At 42.1% G+C, this 20992-nt stretch overlaps 1 protein-coding gene across 3 annotated transcripts in view; it reads right to left on the bottom strand.

The window, feature by feature from the left end:
* Positions 1–20992, bottom strand: part of KIF16B (kinesin family member 16B) — a 452854-nt gene that overhangs the window by 171982 nt on the left and 259880 nt on the right. The window contains exon 1 of one of the 3 annotated variants that reach the window (XM_040351275.1): positions 43–218. The exons of the other annotated variants lie outside the window; for them this stretch is intronic. The gene's annotated coding sequence lies outside the window, so the exon portion shown is untranslated. Of the gene's footprint in view, positions 1–42; positions 219–20992 lie in introns of those variants that run through there. 3 annotated transcript variants of the gene reach the window in all.

Raw genomic sequence — 20992 nt, 5'->3', positions numbered from 1 at the left:
TTCAGGCACGGCAATCAATACACAGAAATTGAGTTTCTCTACCTTAGACAGATTGGTCCTTTTACAGGGAAAAAGCTGCCACCGGGGGTAGAGAGAAAGCAAAGTGATCAATTGTGAAAAGCTTTGGAAAGAGGTAAAAAAATAAGTATTAAAGGGTAAGTCCACAAAAAAAAACATTATTTCACCTATAGGTAAATGGTACCTTTTTTGAATCCCCCCCGCATTTTTAATCCTTCTGGGGGAAACAGAGCCAAGCCTACCATAAGGAACCCATAAGGAACTGTAGGCTTGTGCTAATGGGTGATGAGGCAAATAGGACGTGTTTACTTGTACAGTCATGGACAACACTCCCTCGATCCTCATACAGAATATATTTTTTTTATACAGTTTCAACCTATGTAAGGATCAAAAAAACAAATACATTTTGTGTGCAATAAGGTGATCCTAGCAGAGGGAGTTTCATTGGGTGCCCAAGGTTGTATTCCTACAGGCTCTTGTTAGGGAAATTCAGACCTGGGTGGTAAGATTGGTGCACTTGTTCCCATTTCTAAGCACCCTCTTTTAACATTGTGACAAGAGGGGGATCCATTCTAGCGAGAAAGTGCACATTACAGCAGGACAGATGTTTTTTCAGCTAAAGAAAAATATGTAGAAGTACATGGGTGATTATATACATCAACCCATGACAGGAAGAGTGGACTGACCCTTTAAACTGACAATGTTCAGTTTGGTGTACACCATAGTGGAAGCATACAGTACAATTAAGTGGGTAGATGAATTAGAAACCATTTAAAAAAGTATAAATGTGAGGGAACAGACAATTAGTGTATGCCTATAGCTGGTAACTGACTGCAGCAAACACTCCTAAGCGGTTCTTCAGTCTAAAACAAAAAAATTAAAAAGTCAGCAGCTGCAAATACTGTAGCTGCTGACTTTTAATAACACACCACTTACATGTCCAGGGACCCAACACTATCCTCACCGACCTTCTTTGGGTCTAGGCGCCACCATGTTTACTTTTGGAAGCCGGCTGTATCTCCACTGCGATTTGTAAGTGGTCCAGCAGCTTTCTGGGACCAGTGACATGTCCCAGAAGGCTGGGAGGGAACCAAACTTCTGCCCGACTCAATGCGGTGATCAGAGCAGAAGTGGGAGAGGGTATTTGTCCAAATCAAGTACCTGCCCCCCCCAAGAAATTTTAAAGTACCAAATGTTGAAGAGGAGGGGGGTGGAGGCAGAAAAGTGAAACTTCTCCATTTGGGTGAAGTTCCACTTTAAAGTGGTTGTAAACCTCCGATATGAAATATGAACAAAGCAGAACCCTCTATAGCTGGTTTATTTGTGGCAATTAAGAACACCAAGTGTAATATCTGTCTGCAGCCGCATTCCTCTGTTATCTGCACAAGTCCCTTTTGACAGGTTTTCCGGTCACCAAGAGAAAAGGGGAAGGAAGCTCCAACACACAGTCAGTGATTGACAGCCTCAGCTCTGTTCATGTGTGATGGGGGTGTGTACCTTTCCTCAATCAGCTCTCCTCACTGAGCTCTGCAGTGTGAGATTTCAGATTCCTAGCCCCTGTTTTCTAAAAGCTCAGACAAGTTGTATAAATGATGCACCTTAAATGTCTGCAGATAAGAGAAGGCTGCAGATTAACATGTACAACGTATGTAGGCAGATTGGTTTGATCTTTGTGTATCTCCTGGGGCCAGTCACTTCACTGGGTATATGTAAGGCTTTACAGCCACATTAAGTGACACTAAATTATAACTTATTTTTTCTAAAAATAACCCATACACATTTACTACCTAAAGAGGTTCTAACCCTGTAACCATGGTAAACATGACTGCTGATCCATGTTACTGTGGTCAGTTTACACCGTGCCGCCATCCCGCTGAGTATCTCCCTCTCCTATCCCTCCCTGCCTGTTAGTTCCTAATGTGTGAGCCGATCTCTAAACCTGCTCCTCCCCTCCCCTCCTGCTGCCATTTTGTGTGGCAGTAAAGTTAGCAAGCACAATTACTGCCAGCCCCTCTGTTAAAGCCAGCTATACTAAACAGTGGGGTTGATTTACTAAAGGGAAATCCACTCTGCACTACAAATGCACTTGTAAGTGCAGTCGCTGTAGATCTGAGGGGATACAGGACATTAGGGGAAGCTCTGCTGATTTTATCTTCCAATCATGTCCAATCATGTACAAGAAAAATGCAGTTTTTGTATTTAATTTTCCTTGCATGTTCCCCCTCAGATCTACAGTGACTGCATGTAAAAGTGTACTTGTAATGCAAAGTGGATTTGCCTTTTTCGTAAATAACCCCCGATGTCCGATTTTTTTTTAAACTCTGTCGCTAAATACCTTATTTAACAGCACCAATGTTCGGTCACGTGACTGCTGTCAGACTGGAATCTCAGCCCCTCCCACTGTAGTCCATAGATCGGGGAAGGAGAGCGGCAGGAGGTCACAAGATCGCACAGCAGCGATGTGAAATAAGGTATTTAGCGACAGAATTAAACAAAAACATACAGGGCAGCCATCAGAAATGTTTGGGCCCCTTACACAGCTTTAGGCCTGGGCCCCCCTCCCAAGACTGATCACCAACATTCCACAGGGCCTGCCCACGGGCCATCACACTAAATCCGCATACCGGCCACCCCACCTGTAAGCACTCAGCCCCTCACATCTGTATATCAACCCCCCCTCACACCTGTATATATGTCATCCCCCCTCACTCCCCAAATACAGAGATTGAGCTGTTTACCCCATTCTCCAGGTCGTTTATGAACAAATTAAACAGGATTGGTCCCAGCACAAAAGATACATAAATATAAACAATGTATTGAGAGATTAACAAATTTTGAAAAACAAAATTAGAGCGATGTCCTTCACAGTTTACCTTCAAATCAACTCAGACTGTTAACACATGGTGTTTGGGACCAAGGGCCTTCTAGGAACGTCTAGCCCGGAAATGTGGGGGTAGTACCCGTACATGTCAGATAATAAAATGGGGAAAGCATGAAAGGTGCAAATCTCCATTGAAGGCCCTTGGTCCCAAACACCACGTGTTAACAGTCTGAGTTGATTTGAAGGTAAACTGTGAAGGACATCGCTCTAATTTTGTTTTTCAAAATATTATTTGTTAATTTCCCAATACATTGTTGTTTATACATATCTTTTGAAGATACATGGATTGCACCTGCTCCTGAGGAAGTGAATTTCATGAAACGCGTAGAGCATAATAGGATGCAATCTTTCTGGTTTTATCATGTATTTAGTTGTTCATTTTTATATCAACTTATGCCTAGCCTGGATTAACATCATTGTGATTTTTCACAAATCAGCCCATAGATTCAAAATCCCCAGGAGTGCGTTATGGCTCAATTGTACCATTGATGTATACATTTAGTTTATGAATTGTTGCAATCATGATTTTATATTTTTACAATCTGTTGATTAGATTACCTAATAAAATACTTGTTTTTAATATGCATCTACCTATTTGTACATGAATGTATACTATTGTTTACCAGCGGTTGGTTACAGACCTCATATAAAGCATGTGTAGTGTGTACACATAAGATAACAAAGAAGTGTTTAGAGGCTGCTTTAAAAAAAAAATGTCCAACTGCTCCTAAACGTAATTTTAGCAACTGTAGTGTACATGAGGCCTTATGGCCCTGTAATCTTTTTTTCATGATATTGTTTCTGTGCTTTTCTGCCACCTTGTAAAGTTCTCTGAGCTTCTGAACTTCTTCATTTTTGCCCTCACTTCTGTTTGTTTGGAAAGAGCAATTTATTCTAGCCATGATGTGCATTTCTCTATGACCAACAAATCCCATGGTCCTTATTGTACTGTATCTCAGAAGCCAGCAACAGAGGGTGGCTTTGTTCCTACATACAGTGGGCAAATAGAGAACGGCTACCATGTTTTCTAACAGAAAGTCACGTCACAGCAGCAAACAGGAAAATAAGGAGGATCAACTGTTCTCAATTGTCTACAGCAGTGGTTCTCAACCTTCTAGTGTGGTGACCCCTTGATAAAATTTCCCAAGTTGTAGGGACCCCTAACAGTAAAATTATTTTTGTAGCGTGGGTGGTCAGCACCCAAGGCAAGACACGTAATTTACACCCCTAACCCATGGATATTTAGCGCTCCCAGAGTCCCTTCCAATCATACAGTATTAAAACCCTTATGGTACATTTTAGGATGTAACACTCTTTGTTCTCCTTTCTTTCCCTTTTATCGCTCTCACCTATGCCGAAATCTGAGGTCTCCTCCAGCCCCTCCCAATTCACATCCCTCACCAGTTAGCTGACCTCTAGTCTCTGCCCCCAGCCATGCCCTGCACTGAATGGGCGGCTATGAAGAGGCTGAATGGGTGGCTGTGGGCTCCAGAAACAGCCCAGCTGGGTGGCCACAGGCTCCAGGGACAGCCCGGCTGGGTGGTTGCAAAAAGTCTGGGAGAGCAGTGCAGGCTTCATGAACAGCCCAGGATTTGGTGACCCCTGGCAAATCATCATTTGACCCCCGAGGGTGTCCCGACCCCAAGGTTGAGAACCACTGGTCTACAGTTACTTAATTTGCTGCACAGGACCAGCACCTTTATAACCTCTGCTTCTTCAATATTCTTTGCAAATGTGTTTTCGTGTGTTTAAATTATGCTTTCCACCAATGTTTACTGTCCTTTTTCTACTAATAGACACTTGGAAATAAACCGTATACACATATAATCAGGTTTTCCAAAAGAAAACACAAGCAAGTAAATACAAAAATTAATTAAAATGTTGCTAAACCCAGGACCAATATCTGGTCTCCCACAGTGCATAGAATATGGAATATAGAATATGGAAACGCAATTATTTATGATCTCAATAGTGCCCCCATGGAAAGCGGCTCTCCGTGGGGGCACCTGATGAAGAGGAGGAGCCAGGAGCAAAACCCTTGCGCAGAGGAGGTAGGTATAACATGTTTGTTATTTAAAAAATGATAAAGTTTCACTATCAACACAGCCCTCTGTAGTGGGTTTGGGGTTTGGAAACCATGCTGTTCTTCATCTTCTTTCCTTAGAGAAGCCAGGACAGATGACAGCATTTCTCACTGGTCAGCACAGTTATGTCCCAATACTCAGCAATCAAAACTGCTCTGATCTGTCGCAGCAGACGAATTGAAAGAAGAGGAAGAGTGGCGCAGTTTGAAAACCCCAGGACCGCTGAACCAGGCTGCATAGACAGTGAAACTGTTTTACCCACAAAGAGAACTGCAGTGGGGACCAGGGGGTGGGAAAGGGAGTTCACTTTTTATATTTTTTTTGAAAAAGTGAACTTGCACTTTAAATTTCAGCTTTTAGTGTACCTAAAACCCAAACTATATATTTATTTTTTTATGTTCGAAAAGGAAAGGATTAGTGGGCCCCATCAGGTTTAATTTAATTAGACTTACGGTAATTATCATTACAAAGCTAACATTTATTGTGAAATAAAACAATCTTCACATATTTTTTCTCAAAGAATATGAAATAAAAATGCTTGTGATTTTAACGGTGAACTTTGCCACTTTACTTCCAGTGCTAAATTGTTCTTTTTAGGAAATCTACAATTTATTGAAACAACATTTGTTAATTAAAAGAATCTGGAAAATGTGTAAATATTAGTAATGTAAAAAAAATTATAATCTCAGATGAACTGAATAAAGAGGATAAATTATGGCAGACTTAGAAAGAAAGGTAAGCATTTTGAAATGGAACCTGTTGCGACATAAATATGAAAGCCATCATTGTAGATCTCTCCTGAAAATACTAGGGGCTAGATTCACATAGCCCGCCCTAACTTTGCGGCGGCGTAGTGTATCGTCTTTACACTACGCCGCCGTAAGTTAGCGAGGCAAGTACATGATTCACATAGTACTTGCCTGCTAAATTAAGGCGGCGTAGCCTAAAGCGGGCGGGCGTAAGGGCGCCTAATTCAAAATAGGCTGAGGGGGCGTGTTTAATGTTAATTTTGTTTGACCTGACGTGATTGACGTTTTTTTGGAACGGCGCATGCGCCGTTCGCTTACATATCCCAGTGTGCATTGCAGCAACATACGCCGCACGGGCCTATTGGTTTTGACGTGGACGTAAATGACGTAAATCCCTATTCACGGACGACTTACGCAAACAACGTAAAATTTTTGAATTTCAACGCGGGAACAGTGGCCATACTTAACATTTCTATTCCAGCTATTTGATGGAATATCTTTAGGCCTGATAATACGTTATGGAAACGGCTTATCTGTACTGCGTCGGCCGGGCGTACGTTCGTGAATAGGCGTATCTAGTGATTTACATATTCTACGCCAACCGCAATGGAAGCGCCACCTAGCGGCCAGCCTAAATATTGCACCCTAAGATAGGACGGCGCAAGCCGTCCTATCTTAGATAGGTTTAAGTGTATCTCTGTTTGAGAATACACTTAAACTTAGGTCGGCGCAGATTCCGAGTTAGGTCGGCGTATCTACTGATACGCCGGCCTAACTCTATGTGAATCTAGCACTAGATATGTGGCAGTTATAATGATGCTTTAGCTTCAATTCCTTAAAAAAGGAGTTCCGCTGGCAGAAAAAAAAAAATTAAAGTCAGCAGCTACTAGCAGCTATTAACCACTTCCTTACCGGGCCTATTCTGGCACTCCTCTCCAACATGCAGAAATCATAATTTTTTTTGCTAGAAAATTACTCAGAACCCCCAAACACTATATATGTTTTTTTAGCAGACACCCTAGGGAATAAAATGGCGGTCATTGCAACTGTTTATCTTGTACGGTATTTGCGCAATCATTTTTCAAACACATATTTTGGGGGAAAAAACGGTTTCATGAATTAAAAAATAAAAAAATATTAAAACATTAAATTTAGCCCAATTTTTGTGCATAATGTGAAAGATGAAGTTACCCAGAGTAAATAGACACTAACATGTAACCCTTCAAAATTGCACACGCTCATGGAATGGCGCCAAACTTCGCTACTTAAAAATCCTCATGGGCGACGCTTTAATTTTTTTAACTGGTTACATGTTTAGAGTTACAGAGGAAGTCTAGGGCTAGAATTATTGCTCTCACTCTAACGTTTGTGGCGATACCTTACATATGTGGTCTGAACACGGTTTTCATATGTGGGCGGGACTTGCGTATGCATTCGCTTCTGCGTGCGAGCACACGGGGACAGGGGCACTTTAAAAAAAATAATGTTATTGTTAATTTTACTTTAAACTTTTTACTTTGACACTTTTTAAACAAAAATATATAATTTAATCACTTTTATTCCTATTACAAGGAATGTAAACATCCTAGGCTGGGAAGCCTGAAAAAAATAATAATAATTATCCTGGCTTCCCAGCTAAGGCAGCGCCGTTTTTTTGAATGCAGAGGCCGGACGTGATGTCATAACATCGTGCCCGGACTCCGAACGATCATAGAGACTCCGGCGACCATCTGGTCTGCCAAAAATCTCTATGGTAGACAGCCGGGGCCGGCGGATCTGTTCTCTGACTCACCGATCGCAAAGGTAAATCAGCAGAAGCACCGGAGAGCGACGGGAGGGGGGGTTGTCCCCTCTCGGCGCCTGTAAGAACGATCAAACGGCAGAACAGCCGCTATGATCTTTCTTACAGGGGAACACAATCAACAGCTGCAGGCATCATTCAGATATCCCAGCTCAAAGTCAAGGACGTCCATCTGGTACGAAGTGGTTAATATAAGGACACTTATTTGTCCAGGGAGCCTGCAATGTCAGTACTTCAGCCGATATTCTGATTGACTTCCAGGTGCTGCTGCCACCAATCCTGGCAAGGGAACCAGGCAGTGAAGACTTTCAGCTTCACTCTTGGTTCCCTACTGCGCATGTGCGAGTCACGCTGCACGTTCTGATTGGTCCCTGCTGTCTTTTGGGACCTGTGCGTCTCCCAGAAGACAGCAGGGCGGGGGGGTTGCCAGACATTGCGTAGATCGCCACACAATGTGCAGCCTCCAAATACGAAAAGGCTCCCCCAAGAACAATTTCTGACCAGCTGAGTGGATTGTTAAAAAAATTAAAAAAAAAAAGAAGAAGGGCTGGGTGCATTCCTAAATGCACAAGATACTAACATTTGTAGGCACTAACATCAAAAGTAGCTGATCCAGGGAATATCCAGGGGAATTGCCCCCACTGGAGAAAACTGGATCCTGCTTTATTGGGATTTTTTTGCCTTCCTCCAGATCAACTGTGGGTATAGGATTGTGTAAATGGAGGTTTTCTATTTATTTATTTTCTGTTGTTTGAACTAGATGGACTAGTGTCTTTTTTTCAACCTGTAGTTATTATATTTTCATTGAGGAATATTTGAGCCCCTGATCTTGCATGGCCATTGATCATGTAAATCCATCCAGTTCTCTACTCAGAGAAGAGAAGTACAATTGTACACTAAACATGTTCGGCTCCGACAGCCTTATACGACACGCTGTGTAAAGGAAGGCCACATCACGCCTTAATAAACAGACACCATACAAAAGCAATAAATCTTATTACATGGTTTACAACTATTTTTCCAGTCTAGGTAGAACATGTAAGACTGTGAAACAGACAATATTCTACTAGACATCTTGGATACAAGACACCCTCAGGGAAGAACTGACAATCAAAATGAAACTTGCTCCAATAACATTTTCCACCGCAGTTGTGGATCTTGGTTGCTGTCAGCATGTTAAAAAAATTCTTCCTTTGGAGACTGTAACACATTCCCCCCCAATATGCAAACCCCATTCTGTATTTCATAGTTTGTAAAGCATTGGTGTAAAGTTGGCGAGCAGATGTCTCTATAGCCCAATGACGGCTACAGCGTGGCTGGACAGTTCTGGGAGGGCGTCATATGATGTCCTTCCATGATAGTGCCCACGTGGGGGACAAGTGTTGAGGGTATGAATGTGGGAAGTATGTACAGGAGAGGAGTGTGGAGGACAGTGGGCAGTATGTATAAGAGAGCAAAGTGCATCAGCTAGCTCTGGGCTTGACATGAACATAAGGGTGGCATGCATGCAACTACCCTTTAGCCTATAGCTTCAATCATTCTAGATTTAGCTGTGCCACGTCTGACACTTCAGAATAGCGGTATCAGTCATTTAAGTAAACAAATGGTAAATAGGGAGAACTACAGTCATTGAAGTGATGTTCCAAATCAATCAGGTTTTTTAATTTAGCACCATTCAGATGTTGGATTTATTTTTATCACTTCAGATTTGCATTTATGTTTTTTTATACACATATGGTTATAGGGCCAGATTCACAGCAGAGATACGACGGAGTATCTCCTGATACGCCGTCGTATCTCTCAGAGTATCTATGCGACTGATTCATAGAATCAGTTATGCATAGATAGCCCTAAGATCCGACAGGTGTAATTGTTTTACACTGTCGGATCTTAGAATGCAATACCGCGGCCGCCGCTGGGTGGAGTTCGTGTCGTATTCCAGCGTCGGGTATGCAAATGAGGTTTTACAGCGATCCACGGCGGTTTTTCGCGTTCGGTATGTCGTCGCTAGTCTAGTTTCCCGTCGCAATTTTAGTCGTCGTTTTACCTGCCCTAACTTTACACAGCCCACGTATGTGCTGTATAAAGTATGGCCGTCGTTCCCGCGTCAAAATTTAAATTTGTTTTTTTCTTGCATAAGACGTCCGGGAATACGAAAGTACGCTACGCACGTCGCCGTTTCAAAACAGAGCATGCGCAGTAGGTCCGGCGCGGGAGCGCGCCTAATTTAAATGGCACACGCCCCTTTGAATTACGCAGGCTTACGCCGGAGGCCGCTGGCGTAAGTTTTCATGCAAGTGCTTGGTGAATCAGGCACTTGCGATGAAAACTTGCGGCGGTGTAACGTATCTACGATACGTTACGCCGCCGCAGTTCTATGTGAATCTGGCCCATAGTCCTTAACCACTTGCCTACTTGGCACTTTCTCCCCCTTCCTGCCCAGGCACATTTTCAGCTTCCAGAGCTGCTGCACTTTCAATGACAATTGGAAGGACATGCAACACTGTAACCATCACTGGGTTTTGAATTTTTTGACGAAAATTAAAAACATTTTTTTTTCTTTTTCTTTGTATAACATTTTTCTCCTTCACTGATATGCGCTGATGAGGCGACACTGATGGGCTGCCCTGATAAGGCACTGGAAGGTGGCACTGATGAGAAGGCCCCGACTGGCAGCACTGATTGGCATCACTGATGGTCTTTGATTGGCGGCACTGATTGGCATAACTGGTGGGCATGATTGGCAGCACTGATTGGCAGCATTCATAAGCACTGATTGGCAGCACTTAACAAGTGCCCTGATTATCAGTGTAGATATCCCTTTCACACAAGCTGGTTATCGGCTCTTCTCTCGTGCTGCCAGCGTGAGGAAAGGAATGCCAATAAACGGCTTGTGTTTACATTGTGATAAGCTGTGATTAGATACAGTTGAACACGTGGTAAAGGGGCGCTGTGAATGGCCCTTTTCCCCCCATCTGCGATCAACGGTGTTCTAAGGACACATCGATCACAGAGCGTGCTGCTTGCGCCCCACGTGGGCACTATCATGGAAGGACATCATATGACGCCCTCCCAGAACTGTCCAGCCATGCTGTAGCCGTCATTGGGCTATAGAGCGGTCAGAAAGTGGTTGAAGTACAACAAAAAAATATTTTTGTTTTGGATGGAGTGGAGCTGGATTAGAGCACCTATCAGTTTTTAATGCTGTCTGTGCCCCCGTTAGGGTAATTACCCCATCTCTATTTGTCCTGTTTACCATTAAAAGTGAAAGTAAACAATATTCTCATAGGAATAATATGAAAAGCAGGTTGTGGCGCCACCCTAAAGTGTAGAGTGTGGACTAGTGTCAATGATAATTAATAATAATGTGTGGGTGGTACAATATAAAAAACAGAACAAAACAAAAACAAAAAATGCTAGTGATAATCCAAATAACAAACAAAAAATTCAAATGTGTTCCAGTGCTAGTGATTTCCAAAACAAAAAACAAAATCCTCATTCCATTTCTGCTTCATGCACAAATTGAGTGAATCAATAAATATAAATATATATATGGTGCTGTGTGCTTTCAACAGACAGTACTCATACTGTAAGTGAAAAGTCCTTATGCAAAAATTAGTTCCATGCAAAATAAATAAATAAAAGTGCTGTGTGCTTCTTCCACGTGAAAAAACGTTGATCTGAATCTTCTGTGAAAAAATCGTGCTCACTCCCTGTGGTCCCGCACTCACCAGATACTTGAACCCCTACAGGGGTAACGGGCGTTCACAGTATAATATACTGACAAAATCCCTGGATCTTCCCAGAATCTAAAAATCTCGACCGCTCAGAAGAGGAGACAAATAGATTGCCCAATAGCGTGATACCGTTTTTAAAGTGATAAACAACTTTTATTCACATATAACAGGGTACTCACATTTAGTAGAAAGGTTAACAAACATATAACATAAAACGTGCTGTGGCTTAGAATAGCGTCTGCTCTACCGGTTTCGTCGATCTGACGTCATCTGGAGCGCGCCTCTAAGCCCCCAGCACTTCCTTATTTATATGGGACGTTATGTCTGAAACGTCCGCCATGTTGTAGTTTTTTAAGGACAGAAGTCCAGCCGCTAGAGGCCCTATATTATAAAAACGCGTCCGCCATGTTGTAGATTGTGGCAGACAGGAGACCAACCACTAGAGATCCTGTAATCTTCTCTTAGTGCTAAACTGAGCATGCTCTAAGAAACGTCCGCCATGTTGTGGCTTTTTGGAGACCGGAGTCCTGATCAGAGATTACTCTATATATTTAAACAGCGGAGTAAACAGCAACGAATCTCCCTGTTGTAATAATGGATGTAAATAAATATACTTTGCGGTTGTAAACAGAACTGTGTTATGGCATAATATTTGAGACATAAAATCATATATCATTCAGACATAAAGTGCCACAGTAATAATTTCATGATCCTATAGATCATTACAATTAGAGCGTAAATATATAAATTAAGACATATGTAAATGATGATAATATTAGTATATTAGTAAAATTTCTTTAAAATATAAAAGATAATATGATACCTATGATAATAAAATAAAACTGTAATATAATGTATATGTATATATTTGAAGTGGGGAGGCTATAAAAAGCAATAAAAATGTAATAAAAATACGAATAAAAATGGCAAGTATTGTAATGTGTCAGCTCACATTTCCAATAATATAAAAAATGATAATTAAAAATTGGTTAAAAAGCAATTCAGGTCTACATCAATATTCATACCTGCCGGCTGGAGGGTGTCTAATATATAGATCCATCGGGTTTCATTTTGGGATACTTTTTTGGTTTTGTCCTCACCCCTCCAGTGTTCTTTTATCTTATCAATCCCATAAAATGTCATACACCCAGGGTCTTTGTTGTGATAATCCCTGAAGTGCCTAGACACACTGTGTTTGTGGAAACCCTTTTTTATGTTGGCAATATGCTCTCTTATTCTAATATGTAATTCTCTTGTCGTTCTACCCACATATTGCTTGTGGCAGGGGCATTCTAAAACGTACGTCACATGTGTACTGCTACAGGTAATGAGTTCTCTTATTTTGTGTGAGGATCCATTTGTTGTTGAGGAGAACTCTGTTCGTTTCTTATTAGTTTTTTTACTAACACGACATGGTAGACATTTTCCACATTTGTGGAAACCTTTCAGGTTTTTGAAAATTTGGATTTGTTTGGGAGGGTCTATTGCATTGTGGACTAGTCTATTTCTGAGGTTAGGGGCTCTTCGGTATATAAAACTCGGTTTATTTGGTAACAGATTTTTTAGACTTTTATCTGATTGTAGAATAGGCCAGTGTTGTTTGAAAATTCTTTCAATATCCTTGTGCTGTATATTATAACCGGTTAGGAACGCTGTATCCATAAATTTCTTCTTTTTCTTGTTGTGTGTTCCTGTTATAATGTTGTCTCTGTTCATTCTCATGACTTTTGTTTTCAAGATTTCTAGCTCTTTTCTTTTATATCCTTTTTCAACAAATTTATTAATAATTTGTGTCGCCTGTGCTTCAAAATCAACACTGTTACTACAATTTCTAAACAGTCTCATAAGTTGTCCCTTGGGAATATTTTGAATCCATTGCTTGTGATGACAACTGTTTACAGGAATATAACTGTTCCTGTCAGTTTTCTTAAAGAAAGTTCTAGTGTGAATTCTATTACCAACTTTAAATAATTGTAGGTCTAAATAATCTATAGATTCTGTATTCCAGGTTCCCGAGAAAGTGATACCATAAATGTTGTTGTTAATCTCGTCAAAAAACGTCTGTAATTCCATTTCTGTGCCTGAATCATGTCTGAATGATATATGATTTTATGTCTCAAATATTATGCCATAACACCGTTCTGTTTACAACCGCAAAGTATATTTATTTACATCCATTAATACAACAGGGAGATTCGTTGCCGTTTACTCCGCTGTTTAAATATATAGAGTAATCTCTGATCAGGACTCCGGTCTCCAAAAAGCCACAACATGGCGGACGTTTCTTAGAGCATGCTCAGTTTAGCACTAAGAGAAGATTACAGGATCTCTAGTGGTTGGTCTCCTGTCTGCCACAATCTACAACATGGCGGACGCGTTTTTATAATATAGGGCCTCTAGCGGCTGGACTTCTGTCCTTAAAAAACTACAACATGGCGGACGTTTCAGACATAACGTCCCATATAAATAAGGAAGTGCTGGGGGCTTAGAGGCGCGCTCCAGATGACGTCAGATCGACGAAACCGGTAGAGCAGACGCTATTCTAAGCCACAGCATGTTTTATGTTATATGTTTGTTAACCTTTCTACTAAATGTGAGTACCCTGTTATATGTGAATAAAAGTTGTTTATCACTTTAAAAACGGTATCACGCTATTGGGCAATCTATTTGTCTCCTCTTCTGAGCGGTCGAGATTTTTAGATTCTGGGAAGATCCAGGGATTTTGTCAGTATATTATACTGTGAACGCCCGTTACCCCTGTAGGGGTTCAAGTATCTGGTGAGTGCGGGACCACAGGGAGTGAGCACGATTTTTTCACAGAAGATTCAGATCAACGTTTTTTCACGTGGAAGAAGCACACAGCACTTTTATTTATTTATTTATTTTGCATGGAACTAATTTTTGCATAAGGACTTTTCACTTACAGTATGAGTACTGTCTGTTGAAAGCACACAGCACCATATATATATTTATATTTATTGATTCACTCAATTTGTGCATGAAACAGAAATGGAATGAGGATTTTGTTTTTTGTTTTGGAAATCACTAGCACTGGAACACATTTGAATTTTTTGTTTGTTATTTGGATTATCACTAGCATTTTTTGTTTTTGTTTTGTTCTGTTTTTTATATTGTACCACCCACACATTATTATTAATTATCATTGACACTAGTCCACACTCTACACTTTAGGGTGGCGCCACAACCTGCTTTTCATATTATTTCATACCCTTCTCCACTTTGTGGGGATTTTTTTGCAGGGGCAGCCCCTCATATTTATTATATATATTCTTTAATCACCTGAGAGTCTATCCGAGGGCTCCAGACTATTTTTAAATATTCTGTGGCGCAGATTCATATTTTCTTTTCTCAATATTCTCATAGGAACACTACTTCTGGTGACCTAGGGGCCCCAAAGGATTCCCTTCATTTGCAGGGATTTCCTCTCACTTGCTGTTTTGGCTATGGGACAGGATGTGAAGGGAAATCTCCCCAATGGGACACAGGTGACAAAAAATGAAACGGACAGGGGTCATGACCCTTCTTTTACTCTATCCAAAATAAAAAAATAAAAAATGTTGCCTATAGTTTTGCTTTAATAATCATTTAGGAAAATAGCTTTAATAGGTTCATATGTTACAGATATCTTTAAAGTAGACTTTTCCATATTTTAAAGTGCAATTCTAAATTAATTCATTTTTGAAAAGTAACATTATACAGCAACAGTATCCAAGCTCCAACTTTTACCATTTGTTACAATACATTTAAAGGCAAAACTTTGTTTTGAAAAGAGGGAAGTTTTAGAACCCCCATCAGTATTTAATGCCTTCTGTGACCCCGTCAGATTAATATGCTGTATTTGTCTTGTTGACTGCTGTCATCGTGACTAAAGGGAAAATCTAAAATTATGATTGGCTGGCAGAGCTGTAAAAAACTAGAAATCTTAAAATGGGGATGCCTGTTCCTGTCACAATGGTCTAAGAGGGAACTTTTGTAATATTTCTTCTCACTTCCTGTTGTGTTAACAGGGCAGGAAGTTAGGACAAGTCTCTCATATGGGACAAAGATGATGGTTTAACCACTTGAGACCCGCGCTATTGACAAAAGACGTCAACAGCGCGGTTCTCAAGTGCCAACTGGACGTCTTTGGACGTCATTTAAAAGCATTACCCGGGCACGCCTCTGGGGGGCACGCAGCGGGTAAACACTGTCCCGGCGCATAGCTGGGAAGCCGGTGTGTGTACCTGGCGGCCGTGATGTCCGCCGGGTACACGAGATCGCCGGTAAGACAGCAGGGACGTGGAGCTCTGTGTGTAAACACAGAGCTCCACGTGCTGTCAGAGGAGAGGAGACCGATTTGTGTCTCTTGTACATAGGGACACAGCATCGGTTACCTCCCCCAGTCACCCCCCTCCCCCCACACAGTTATAACACACCCAGGCTACACAGTTAACCCCTTCCTCACCCCCTAGTGTTAACCCCTTCACTGCCAGTCACATTTATACAGTAATTAGTGCATTTTTATAGCACTGATCGCTGTATAAATGTGAATGGCGCCAAATTTGTGTCAAAAGTGTCCGATACGTCCGTCGCAATATCGCAGTCCCAATAAAAATCGCAGATCGCCGCTATTTCTAGTAAAAAAAATAAAAATTAAAAAAAATCATAATTATGTCCCCTATTTTGTAGGCGCTATAACTTTTGTGCAAACCAGTCGCTTATTGAGATTTTTTTTTTTTTTACAAAAATACGTCGAAAAATACGTATCGGCCTTAACTGAGAAAAAAAATAGTTTTTTTTTTTTAAAATTGGGATATTTATTATAGCAACAAGTAAAAAAAATATATATATTTTTAAAATTGTCGCTCTTTTTTTGTTTATAGCGCAAAAAATAAAAACCGCAGAGGTGATCAAATACCACCAAAATAAAGCTCTATTTGTGGGGGAAAAAAGGACGTCAATTTTGTTTGGGAGCCAAGTCGCACGACCGCGCAAATGTCAGTTAAAGCGACGCAGTGCCGGAAGCTGAAATTTCGCCTGGGAACAAATGGGGTTTATGTGCCCAGTAAGCAAGTGGTTAAATAACAAAAAAAAAAGTTTCAACTATTCTCTAATCTATTCAAAATGGAAAACATAAATAAAAAACAACAAATATAACATTTTCATCCACTAAATATTTTTGTAATAAAAAGATAATGATAATCCCTATCTTCTAGACCAGGGGTCCTCAAACTACGGCCCGCGGGCCACATGCGGCCCGCGGAGGACTTTAAACTGGCCCGCCCGTCCCTGACAGGCAATGCCGGCCGGTTACACCGCAATCCCGCTGTGTCACGGAGATCTCTGTGACACAGCGCCGTTAACAGTTCGGGCGCGCTGTGATAAATGTCCCGCCCTCCTCCTCCTAGAAGACTAGCTCGTGTGATAGAGCCAGTGTGCTGTCTGTCACACAAGCTTGTCTAGGAGGGCGGGACATTTATCAGCGTGCCAGAACTGTTACTGTGGGGGAGCATACAGCCGGACCGACGGTAACACAGCACAGTAAGGAGGCTTACAATGGGGGGGGGGGGCTGGCTTGTGATGATGGATGATGGATGATGAGCTGGTGGTGGTTGAGGGATGATGGATGGGGAGCTGGTGGTGGTTGATGGATGAGGGATGGGGAGCTGGTGGTGGTTGAGGGATGATGATGATGAGGGATGATGATGATGAGGGATGATGATGATGAGGGATGATGATGATGAGGGATGATGATGATGAGGGATGATGATGATGATGAGGGATGATGATGATGATGAGGGATGATGATGATGATGAGGGATGATGATTGCAATGTTCTTGATCGGCTTGCAATTAATGATTGTGAGGGGGGGTTTGCAATGAGGGGCTTACAATGATGATGGCGAGGGGGCTTGCAATGAGGGGGTGATGATGGTGAGGTGGGGGGGCTTGCAATGATCATGATCGGTTTGCAATTAATGATTGTGAGGGGGGGCTTATAATGATGAAGGGGGAGGGTTGCAATGATCGTGAGTGGCTTGCAATGGTGAGGGGGGGGGGGCTTGAAATGATGGCTTGAAATGAATTTTTATAGTCCGGCCCTCTAATGGTCTGAGGGACAGTGAACCGGCCCCCTGTTTAAAAAGTTTGAGGACCCCTGTTCGAGACTTTAAGCTCTAAAGAGCAGGTCCCTCTGATCCCTCCTGTATTAAATTGTATTGTAACTGTACTGTCCGTCCCCATGTTGTAAAGCGATGCGCAAAGTGTTGGCGCTTTATAAACCCTGTATAATAATAAAAATAAAATAATAGACCAATCTCTGTAGCGAGCAGAGTCCACAAGACTGTTTAACCAATCCCTAGTTTGTTTATAAGGTCAGGACATAGCATTTTCCATCCTCGTGCAGCTCATTCTATAAGAAGGAATAACTAATCTCTTTACAACTAAAATTTGGGATCTAATGAGATGAAACATATTGCACTGACAGCAGATTGTGGTAGCTCCAATATGGGATGACCTATCCCACCTGCTGGTTTTGCAGTTGCTAGCTTTAACATTTTATTTTAATGACTTATAAGGTATTTTCCCACCATTATTCTACAGCCACAAGCCTACAGGGTCCCATCAGAGATTGGTTAGCAGCTAGGTGTTAATTCATATATAAGACAACTAAAAGGCACAAATCACTTGTAGCTCTAATGTAACCCTAAAAGTCTACAAATTAGTCCATAATACATAGGGTAAGTAATAAGGTCTGTATACTTAGGGCTGCCACCAAGTAGAAATAGCAGCCAAAATTCCAGCGAAGCTGAGAAAAAACAAGGAAGAGAAGCACCTCTTAGTGTAGAAATTCAAAAGCACTCTAATAGTAACAAATGGCAACTCACATGAGTGAAGATAAAAGGAGCACATCTGTAGTTAAAAGCGTCCCGGGGAAGGATGTATGATGACCAGGTCACAGTTCCTCTTATTCTTTCTTAATAATTTTATCGGTTATATTACCTACCTAGCACTCTTTGCCGATACCATGAGGTCTACTTACTAAATATCTGTTGGACCCACAGCCATTATATGCATGCATGTATGTATGTATGTATGGGTGTGAATGTCCATGTCCATATAGGTAGGTGTGTGTGTGTGTGTGTGTGTGTGTGTGTGTGTGTGTATCAGTGGCGGCTGGTGCTCAAAGTTTTTGAGGGGGCGCAAAAGAAAAAAAAAATTGCAGCCTCACTGTGCCCATCAAATGCAGCCACTGTGCCATCAATTGTCACCACTGCCACTGTGCCATGCCATCAAATGCAGCCACTGTGCCATGCCATCAAACGCAGCCCTTGTGCCATCAATTCGCACCACTGTGCCATGCCAAACGCAGCCACTTACTTACCTTTCTGGAAGTCAGCCATCCTCCTAGTCCTTTCCAACGTCTTCTCCCGCCCACAATGACGCTTCAGCCAATCAGGTTACCGATAACCAGAACCGGTGAACCTGATTGGCTGAGACGCCTGTCAGTCTTATCCAAGGAACGCCCCCCCCCCCCGTACGTTCCATGGATAAGCAACCGGAAGGCTGAGGGCTGTACTCGGAAAGCCTATCAGAGCTGCTGGCTCTGATAGGCACTTCCACACGGCCAACCATCTGCCATTATTCAGGTGGCTGGCGCTCAAGGTCCGGCCATCTGAATAGACCAGCGGCCGGCAAGAATAACATAGATTCATGCAATGCATGAATCTATGTTATTAGGTGTGAGAGCCAGAGGGGGCGGCGCTCCAGCGCCCTCTATAAACGAACCGCCACTGGTGTGTATATATATACATATATGTTTGTGTCGTATGCATACATACTGTACATGTATGATGTATATGTCCATCTCCACTCTACACAGTGAGCAGAGACGGACCTGTCATCTGCCCGCTGAGCAAGCAGATACCACAGAACGGAGACGCCCATGTGAAAGGGGCCTTAGATAGGAATTCTCTTTGTGGAGATTACTCCACTTCCTGTCTTGTACACAGAACAGCAGATGAGAGAGAAATCTCTCCAGCAGGACACACAAAACAAAATGAGATATTAGGGTTTCCTACTCCAAAGCTTAGACAAATGTCTAAACATCCACATGTAGGGCCAGATTCTCAAAGAGATACGACGGTGTATCTCCTGATACACTGTCGTATCTCTGAGTTAGGCCAGTCGTATCTATGCGACCGATTCATAGAATCAGTTACGCATAGATATGCCTAAGATCCGACAGGTGTAACTGTGTTACACCGTCGGATCTTAACTGCAATTTAAAAATGGCCGCTGGGGGCGTTCTCGCTGATTTACGCAGAGAATATGTAAATCAGCGAGATACGCCAATTCACGAACGTACGCGGGCCCGGCGCAGTGTTTTTACGACGTTTACGTAAGGGGTTTCCTGGCGCATAGTTACCCCTGCTTCTATGAGGCGCAGCCAATGTTCAGTATGGCCGTCGTTCCCACGACGAAATTTGAATTTTTTACGTCGTTCGCGAATACGGATGGACGTCATTTACATAAGCGTCGAAACCAATGACGTCGTTGCGTCGTTGGAGCAATGCACGCTGGGAAAATTTCCGGACGGCGCATGCGCTATTCGATCGGCGCGGGGACGCGCCTGATTTGAATAGTATACTCCCCCTAGCCGCAGAATTTGAATTCCGCCGGAGGAATTACGATCCGCCGCCGCAAGTTTGGAGGTAAGTGTTTAGTGAATTACCCACTTGCCTCTAAAACTTGTGGCGGCGGATCTTAAATCAGATCGATTACGCAGATCTAAAGATCCGCTGATCTATCTGAATCTGGCCCGTAGTGTTCGAAAATTTGAATAAAATTATATAACAGTAAAAAAAAGTTTACAGTGAGATGGTTAAAATTATCCAAAAAGCCCTCAGCTAGTCTAGTGGGAAACACAGTAGAGACTTCTTACAACCAAAGATATATAAAAGTCTCTCAAATCACATATCTCAAAATGGAGGAAATTGCAGGAAAAAAAAAAGACACTCAGAGGTTTTAGCTTTGTTTAGGATTCATACTGGAAGAAAGTTTAATATCCTTCGGGAAAGAATCAATATCTTTTCCCACACACAACACAGGGGAACTCTCCAGCAATTTAAATTGTAATGAGAGCAGAGAACTATTTGAAACCTCAGATCTCCATCATACTATTGTGTTTTTCAGAACATTAAAAGATGAACTTCAGGCAGATATAAATAAGTCCACTGCCTAAACAGGTTCTGTACTCCTTGAATTTAGGGAACTTAATATGCTGCTGGGTACGTTTGACTGGATCAAAAGACAGGCTGAACAGATTTACATATTTTGACTTCTAGGACAGTTCACATGTATGTATTTCTACTGCATGTTTAGCTGTTTGTCTTTAACCTGAGTTGCACAGAAAAAATACCAGTTACAGCTTAAAGCAGAGCTCCACCCTAAAGTGGAACTTCCGCTCATCGGAACCCTCCCCTTCTCCGGTGTCACATTTGACACCTTTCAGGGGGGAGCGGGGTGCAGATACCTGTCTAAAGACAAGTATTTGCACCTACTTCCGGCCACGCAGTCTGCGGGTAGACTGCGGGCAGGACGTCAGATCCCATCCCCCCCTGTTGTGTTCTGAGAAACACAGCTCCCAAAACACAGCAGGAACCAGTCCGCATGGCGCAGTGCGACTCGCACATGCGCCGTAGGGAAACGGGCAGTGAAGC

Source organism: Rana temporaria, chromosome 4, assembly GCF_905171775.1.
Source record: "Rana temporaria chromosome 4, aRanTem1.1, whole genome shotgun sequence".
Lineage (NCBI taxonomy): Eukaryota > Metazoa > Chordata > Amphibia > Anura > Ranidae > Rana > Rana temporaria.
The sequence above is the reverse complement of the archived record's forward strand: the minus strand, read 5'-3'. Positions and strand labels throughout refer to the sequence as shown.